This window comes from Rhipicephalus microplus, chromosome X, assembly GCF_043290135.1.
Source record: "Rhipicephalus microplus isolate Deutch F79 chromosome X, USDA_Rmic, whole genome shotgun sequence".
Lineage (NCBI taxonomy): Eukaryota > Metazoa > Arthropoda > Arachnida > Ixodida > Ixodidae > Rhipicephalus > Rhipicephalus microplus.
Genome location: NC_134710.1, coordinates 432646089 through 432655139, shown reverse-complemented (window position 1 = coordinate 432655139; position 9051 = coordinate 432646089).

Sequence of the window (9051 nt, the reverse complement as noted above, 5' to 3'; positions counted from 1 at the left end):
AGCAGGTCCTTGTTATGGTCTCGTGAATGGTAACCAACATGAGCACTGCACTGATGTTACACGCACATCACAATGTCTAAGTATATGCACTGACTTAAATTTGGGTGATATGTAAAAACCACTGGCCGCTAACAGCAGCAAAAATATGGTTGTCACTAATATAAACCATGACTATAAGCCTGTTGGTCCGCGGGCATAACTGCCTGTACCATGATATGAAGCAGCTTTGTGCAACTTCACATCATGGATTGTTTCTCTATCCGCCACCCGAGAATGCGCTCTGTTGCGGTCAGGCTCCGCCCAGAGACTTATTAGACAGTATGAAAATAATACAGGCCATGCTGAACTGCTGCCTCAAACTGCAGCCAGCCTAATGGAATCAAACTTTGTCATAGCAAACATTTAGACTTTTACGAGAAATGATGCTGTTTTCTAGGGAATGTTCAGAATAAGAACTATTTGTTAATGCATTAAGAACATCTTACATTTTAATACAATCACATAAAATTTATTTACAGTTGAAAAAGTAAATTTTCACCAGCTGCCTGCATTAGCTTTCATTTTGTCGAAGTATGTGTTTCCACATAGCACAGCTTAGAAAATGAAGTGAGGCATTCAATCACAAAGGAACAAATTTTCTTCATCTGAAAGGGATGCTAAAGGCAAAAAATTTCTCCTGTTCGAATGATGAGTGAAAGTTTAATAATGCTTAAACGTCAGTATTATCTACAGGGCTTAGTTCACCAAGAAAGAAGTAAATGTATGATAAGGCTCGAGTCACCCATGCAATATTCTGCGAACTCTGTAACTCTATAAAATGACATAGTCGAGTCCCAGAAAAAGTAATTACTGAAACTGTCCACAGTAGAAAAGACAATTTCAGTGCATTAAAATTTGGTATGAAATGCTTATTTTTTTATATGTAAGGTTTAACATCTCAAAACTAGCAAATGATTATGAGAGACGCCGTAGTGGAGAGCTCCGGAAATTTCTACCTCCTAGGGTTCTTTAACGTGCGCCCAAATCTGGTATGAAATGCTGCTTGGTTCTTTCTATTTCATTCTTTAAACTAAGAGCCGCTGACAAGACTCATGGCTAGCTTCAATAAACCCCCAAAAACGGGGGGGGGGGGGGGGCAGTGAAAGTTCTCTCAAATTACCTACCTGTGCCACAGAAGCTTCTCCGAAGCTACTGACTGGTGTCGGCTCATAATAGCAAAACTTCCCTTCTACCACGCCTGCTACTACTGTATTTTACGCCACCTAAGGGACAAAATGTCAAGAAGACCTACTTGGAAAGTTGTTCAAATACCAGTTGTGGCATGCTGACCACTTAATATATAACTTCTTTTTAAACAAGGCATTTTCTTAGCACGAAACAAACTGTGCGCCACAAACAGTGCACCAACAGTATGCCTTTAGGGCCCCTTTAAAAGTTTTCATACATTTATATACTTAAACATCTAAAAAGGTTGCAACATGCTAGGATGCTCATGGTCTCTAAAATATACCGCAAAAATAATAACTTTCTGGCCTGCGTTATTTACACAGTACATTTTATTGACCGATAGGCATTAAAAGTTATTAACTTTTTCTCAAACCACTTAGTTTTTAAAAGCAAGGTGCATATAGTATAATGATTTGCATTATTTTCTGGATAAATAACACCTGCAGAAAGTCATCTCACTGGAAAACATGGACCAATGAATGTCATATTAAAATTCTTTGTGGGGCAGAAGAACTAAGAATGCTAATGATGATGACCGAGTATATTAATAACCTAGAGTTGGAATCTATAGAAAGGTCTCAAATCAACAGCTATAGAACTATATGGTTTCAGTTTAAGGCTGATTTTTTTAATGGTTTAAACATGTAATATTACTTTGGAACAAAAAAGCAACTTGATTTTGGTTTTACCCTGGGCACTTGCATTGTAGCAATAGGGAAATGCACCATCTCATTGTCTGCAAGACATGATAATAAATGCCTGCACATTAAGGTCTTATCAAAAGCAACGGTGCACGGGTTGACGCCAGATGCAATGGTGAATGCATTAGCAATGGCAAAAACGCCACAGTCATAAAAGTTCTCTTGACGCTGTACTGCCTTAGCGTGAATGGTGAGAGTGTTAGAAGCTAGACTTATTATGTTGTTAACTTGAGTTGCTACACTTGGCATAATGTCCTGGTCTAACGAATCATACAGTAAAACACTGTTTGTAGGGGCACCATAATTTGTCACTGTAACCCAATGCCCTGGAGTATGCAGAATTTGAATAAAGTTGTCTCGCTTCTTAAATTTCAAGCTCTCCCCAAGAAGAATATCCTGATAATTGCACAGACCAGGAAATTGACGTGAAATAATAAATTGCGCTGCATTTACGATTGCATCTGACAGCCATCCCGTGTCTCGTAAGGCCCCTAAATCAGAGGAACTTATTTTGTACGGTTTGCAATTATTGGGACCACAAATCGCGTCAGCTATGGGGTCACTAATTTCTTCCACTGTCCTACCAACGACTGTCACAGGTGCCTTCTCTTTAAGTTGAGAGCTTTTCAAAACATGCAAATGTAGTATTTTTTCTCCCCGCTTCGTATCATGTGCACATCTCTTACATGGTCGGCCACGAGCGGATTTAACTAGAGGTATGCTAAGCGCTGTCAGTTGCTGTGCAAAATCACTAGGCGAAGAGCTAGTGTCCGATGTCTTTGCTAGAACCTGACATACCTTATCATCATGGGAGGCTATAATAAAGTCAATTTCATCTTTTGAATCAGATTTAACTTGACCAAATTGCACTTTCAGTTCCGATTTATCTTCTGTGGAGCCCTTCTTCATAGTGTCATCATCTACAGACTTGGCCAATAGATAGTCGTTCAGGTCTACACTCCACGAATTACTTACTTCTTTTGACTTTTCTAAGCCTTTTCTTTCCCCGCTAACTTGTTCATTACTTTGTGCTATTTCAGGAAGTGGTGAATCATGTTTTTTATTTATAGGGTAAGTAACAAGATTTTGGAAAAAGTCCTCACACTCGCTCAATTTTTTGCAAAGTTCAGTTGCGCTACATTGGGCTAGTACATTAGCAGCTTCCTTTGAAAGGTCCAACAGAGGTGCATATGCATATTTATATCTGGCCTCTGAGTTATCAAGTTTTGGCTGTACCTTTTTTACCATGCTTGTGGTTAAAATGCTTAGTTTGTCTGGTGACACTGTCTGGTCGGTCTGCACAAAATCAGATTTAAAACAGCGCTTTGACACACAACTTTCATCAAACAGTTCCATATTATTTTTTTATCTAGCTGGAAGAATGTGCCTGCAGGGCAGCTGGTACTGTGCATTAAATGTGCATATGCATGTCCTCATAATATTAGTAACTTCATAAAGCTTACTGCCAACAAAAACGGTGCATTTGCCATCAGAGACAACACAGTCTCCTGGATTTTTCATAAACAGCCCGTATTCTTTACATACCAATTTTCTAGCATATTCGGTGCATTTTGCTGACACCTCAATGCAAAACTTATCAGTCTTACTGGTGTCAATGCAAGTTCTCATTTCTTCATATTGCGTATGACTGAGTGCTAGAGCATCATGGGTCACATACCTTATCAGAGCTTTCACTGCTTTCACTAAGTGCATGTCACGTGTTAGATAATTTTTTAACTTTTGATTATGGCTTTCCATTCGATTGTTAGTATTATTTCCTGAACTACATGCATTTGCACGATAAGCATGAACCCACATGATCTTGCAGCTATGCCAATTTTTATAAAAGTACTGCAGAAGGGCTTTGTCATCTTCAAGTGCTTCTTCCAAGTCCTGCAAGTGCTCTTGATATATATCTACGGTATGTGCAAAAACCAGTTTCGTAATTATATCTTTAACATACTTCTTATCTAGACTGTTTGACTTATGCTGCCTCACTTTCGTGTGTAAGTACTTTAACACGTGCCAAGAACACAACAAGATTCTACATTTGGGCAGAAGCTGTTCAGTTATATTCATTTCATTTAAATATTTGTCCATTACCACAATTTTGCACTTCTCCTCTACGACAGGATTCAAACAAAGGAATGTCTCTAGAAAAGACTTTAATATTTCTGATGTCTCCCGCTGAACAAATGCATAACATACAGGCCTCCCATAGCTTGTTCCATCTTCACACAGAATCGGATGCAAGATATACCCTTCTTTATTAACTTTATACGTACCATCAAAGAACAACACTTCAGGGTATTTTTCTAGTAACTGGGCCATGTGCTCTGATTGAAGCAATATGTAAAAGAGACCATCTTCTGTACTCTTTTCAATATGAACCTTCCACCCAGAGTTTTCCGAAAACAATTCGTTGATTTTTTTCTAACAGAAGGGCTCTATGATGAGCGTTGTCCTGAATTTTTTGAACTGTTCTATGCTTCATGTTTATAATATCACGAGAAGTAACGTGTTTTCCCGTTTTCCTCAGAATGGCATCCTTTAGGTCTTTAGGTTTCACATTACAAGAAATCAACTCCTGAAGTTGCTCTTTTTCAGAAGCACTTAATGCATGATTATTATTGTACCATACAAAAATCTTGGGACCTATTTTATGGTTGTGCACATCCACTAAATTTACAACTTCATAATAGGGCTGTAGAGAAACATGCAGCGCAAGCTTAAGTTCAACGTTGCAACCTGTACCGTTGAAGCGTTGATTGGGTCAAATATTTTGTCCCCTCGGATTTGGATACCCTGCGTGGCAACAGACAAATTTAACTCGAACATAAGGAAAGTCTGCTTTGTTCAAATCTTTCTCAGTACACAATGGGTTTTTAGCTGATCTTTCAATACGCATCGAATGGAACCCTTCACTTTTCCATCCATCAAAGCTAGCTTTAAACTCCTTATAAGGGCTGAATGTGCTCCCTACAGAAAGATTTCCTCCACCTGTGCAAATATGGCTGTGTGACAATTTTGCTGATGTTGCTTTCTGCTCCTGTTCAGGGTCTTCACCACGAGGTGAGGAAGTACTGGTGTCAGCCGCACTGCAGTCCTTGCGCAGAGCCACACCTTCTGACTGGGGGCTCACCGTGGATGTTACGCCGCAGGCGTCAGCTGGCCCACAGTCAGAAGGTGGGCTCTGCTCAAAAGCAGCAGAGCACAGTGGCACGGCAGTACGCCCAGTCATCGTCACTTTGTGGTGCACACTCGCACCACTGACAAGAGCAGGAGAAACTGGTTTCTTGTTACTGCGCCCTTTCCTATTTTCGACTCTAATCTCTTTTTCTACACGGGGATCACCACGAGGTGTGAAAGCGCTGGTGTCAGCCGCACTGCTGCCCTTGCGCAGAACCACACCTTCTGACTAGGGGCTCACCGTGGATGTTACACCGCAGGCGTCGGGTGGCCCACAGTCAGAAGGTGGGCTCTGCTCAAAAGCAGCAGAGCACAGTGGCATGGCAGTACGCCTAGTCTTCTTCACTTTGTGCTGCATCCACACACCACCGACAAGTGCAGGAGTACGCACAGGGCGCCGTTTTACTTGAGTGAAAACAGTCACAGCTGAAGCCCTGGTGCATGCCACTGCAGTTATTGGCAGTGAAGGGTACCCATGAACAGTGTCTGTTTCTGCGATCTTAGGTGTCACTGACATCGCACTGTGACATTGTATGGTAGCAGAATCAGACTTTCGTGCAACGTCCGACCACATTTCCTTCCATGGCTGTTTTCTGGCACGACACGCATGTTAATTTTGGGACAGGATGTGACAACGAGCATGTACGCTAAATCTGAGTGCACCTTCAATTAAGTCGATCTGTGTATAGGAGCGAAAATTTAGCCAGGTGATGGTGAAAAAGTGACGCATAGAGAAAAAACGAGGAGCCCTCAAAAATGAGGGCGAGAGTTCAGTGTGCGTGTGCCTCCTTCTTTCTCTCTTTTCTTCTCTCTTTCTCTTTGAGAGCTCGCCTTTTTTTTCTTGCTCTGTTCCCTGTTTTATCTTTCCTCGTTGATTTCTTTTCTGCCTTTGAATGCATCACTTTCTACATTCTTTCCTTTCAAGGTGAAAATACTCCACGGTTTCAGTTCACTATAACTGAAATCATGGCTGTATACAGCTGGGACTAAGTACAAGCCAACAGATTAGCAACATGTTCCAGTTGGTCCCAGCATGAACCACTCGAGACTGAAAATGATACCAGCTGGTGATAATAATAATAATAATAATAATAATAATAATAATAATAATAATAATAATAATAATAATAATAATAATAATAATAATAATAATAATAATAATAATTATTATTATTATTATTATTATTATTATTATTATCTTCCTTATGGCCATTTTCTTCATCCCAGAATAGCTGTAGTGCAAGGCAAATAAGTGATAAGGGCTCACTGTCTTCATGATGGTTTTTTTTGTATATCTAATGCTGACAACATTTACAGTTCATTGTATGCCAGTACAAGTTTCATTTCAAAAAGGCACAGGGTATTTCAAGCAGTGTAGACAACTAAAAAACAGTTTGTGTAAAGCACAGGACATATGCACAACCAAATAATGCTGTGTACTGCATCGAAGTTTAAAAGGGCTGGCACTCCCTTACCTCCTATTGCCTAGCACCTCTCTGCCAAAGGAGGACATGGCACTGCAATTTATAGAAAGACATAAAGCTACTCTGAAAATGTCTAACTGCTTTGCTTCATACTGCCATCACCTGATCTTTTGGAGATAAGGTAAGGTTGCATGAAAAACAGGTAGCCGTGCATCAGTCATTCCCTAATACGTACCTCCTTTAAAAATCCAAAACATCCCCGGGATGTCCTGAAATGACGAAAATATTCTTGTCCTGTAGGGTGTGCCACAAGACTGGCTGATATATCTGAGTCCATTAAATGCAGTTAAAATATGTAGGTCTCTGTAAGGACATTATAAATACTGCCTTGAACAGTGTAACAGTGAAATACAGATTTAATGAGTAAACTGCAAGTCAAGTGCAATGTTATCAATGCAATGGTAATAATAATAATAATAATAATAATAATAATAATAATAATAATAATAATAATAATAATAATAATAATAATAATAATAATAATAATAATAAATGAATATATTACTAACCTGATTATAATAGTATTGTTTGGTTTCCGCATACAAAGTAACTAATTGCGAGGATTAAAAGGGGGTGCACAGGAAGGCAATGAGGTATATTCATAACAAATACAATCTAAGGAATTCTCCTACTGAGTTACAAATGAATGCTGGTCTATTGACACTACAATATAGGGCAAAAATAGCAAGACTAAAGATTTTGTTTCAATCAATTCATAGTGACATAAACATCGACACGTCAAAAGTAATTTTTTTCTGTCATTTTAAGTTAACACATTACAGGCACTCACAAACACTTAATAAATACACTTTCAAATCAAGTTGCTATAAATATTCATACTTCCCCCAAATCATAAAAGAATGCAAACCAAATAAGTTTTTTTGGTACTGATGCCTCATCTTTCACTGTGTCCTTAGATATGGTACAAGCGTCACGCATAACCAAGAGAAGAGAAAACAAAGAAAAGAAGGCAGTATTTGCCAAACAGTATAATAGACAGTGCTTTCTTAAGAATTACATAGAAACTGCAGTTGGATAAAGATAACTAGATGGCGCTGTACCCCTACTCTCATATTGGCTGCATGGGGGGGCTGTGCCTGTGTATGCATAGAACGAGCGGATCTCTCAGTCTCCTTTATAGTCACCATACGTAGTGGATCGTTGGTGGGGCATGAACAAAGCAGAGTGGCGGGCACGTTAAAGATGCTTGCGCTCGGCTCCTTTGGCACGCGTCTCATCGGTGTTACCCATGCGTCATCTGCATTCTCGAACGCGATCAGACGCATAGACGCGTGCACGGACGGACGCTTCACCCCACTCATCGTCAATCCCCCCATGAATATGCTGTGATTTTTTTAATTTTCTTTTTTTCTTCTGGGATTTAAAAATTTATTATTATTTTTCCTCATTTTAACTTGCACATATGTTGTAATACCACTACTATTATTACATTCTAACAAAGCTTATTCAGCAGCTAAGTACATCTATATTGCCCTACATTTCATACAACACTACGCAGTATAGATTTAAAACTACGCTTCAAAGTTAGACTCCACTTATTTACTCATAAATTGTGCCATTCTCTCGATGCAGTGATTCATAGACTGAATTATTTTAGAATATTCTAACACATTTGACAAGGTCACTCATAAACATTTACTTTAAAATTAAGTCATCTGGACCTTGGCACTACCGAACAAAGTTTAGTACTTTGAATGCTTCGCATGAAATTGAACTCACTTTGTGCTCAGCTAAGCCCAGCTTATTTCTCATTTTAACTGCTAATGCCCCTTCCTTGCTATCATCTAAATTTTGTCATAATTTGCTGATAATAGTGTTGTCATTTGTGAAATTACTAACAGAAACTATTTGTACCACATGTTATAGATATATTGCTAAAAATATAGGGTGGAATTAATCTGAAACTTCCGCACTAACTATAAAGTTAGTGCGGGATAAATACCATATTCTTTCGTCACAATCGTAAAAATTCACGTGGCGGAGCCATACTCATCGCCACTAAAAAAGAACTATCATGCTTTCTAATCAACACATCTTCACAACTAGAATCATTATGGGTAATATGCCGTGCCCCTCCCGAAGCAATAATACTTGGCGTATGCTATAGGCCCCTTCGAACTGACCCAGACTTCCCCCGCAAACTTAATGAAATCTTATCCCAGCTAACTAATAAACACCCTAACACACGTATTCTGCTTTATGGTGATTTTAACTTTCCCTCCATTAATTGGCTCAATCAGGTTTCACCAACCTCGGGAAATACTGAAGCAAGAGAATTCGTCGATGTTTGCCTCAACTTTAACCTTATCCAACAGGTAACCGAACCAACGCGCGTCACTAGTGAATCCTCAAAAATTTTAGACCCAGTACTAACAAATAGCCCTGAAAGCTTAAAATCTATTGCATACTTACGTGAAATCAGCGATCAC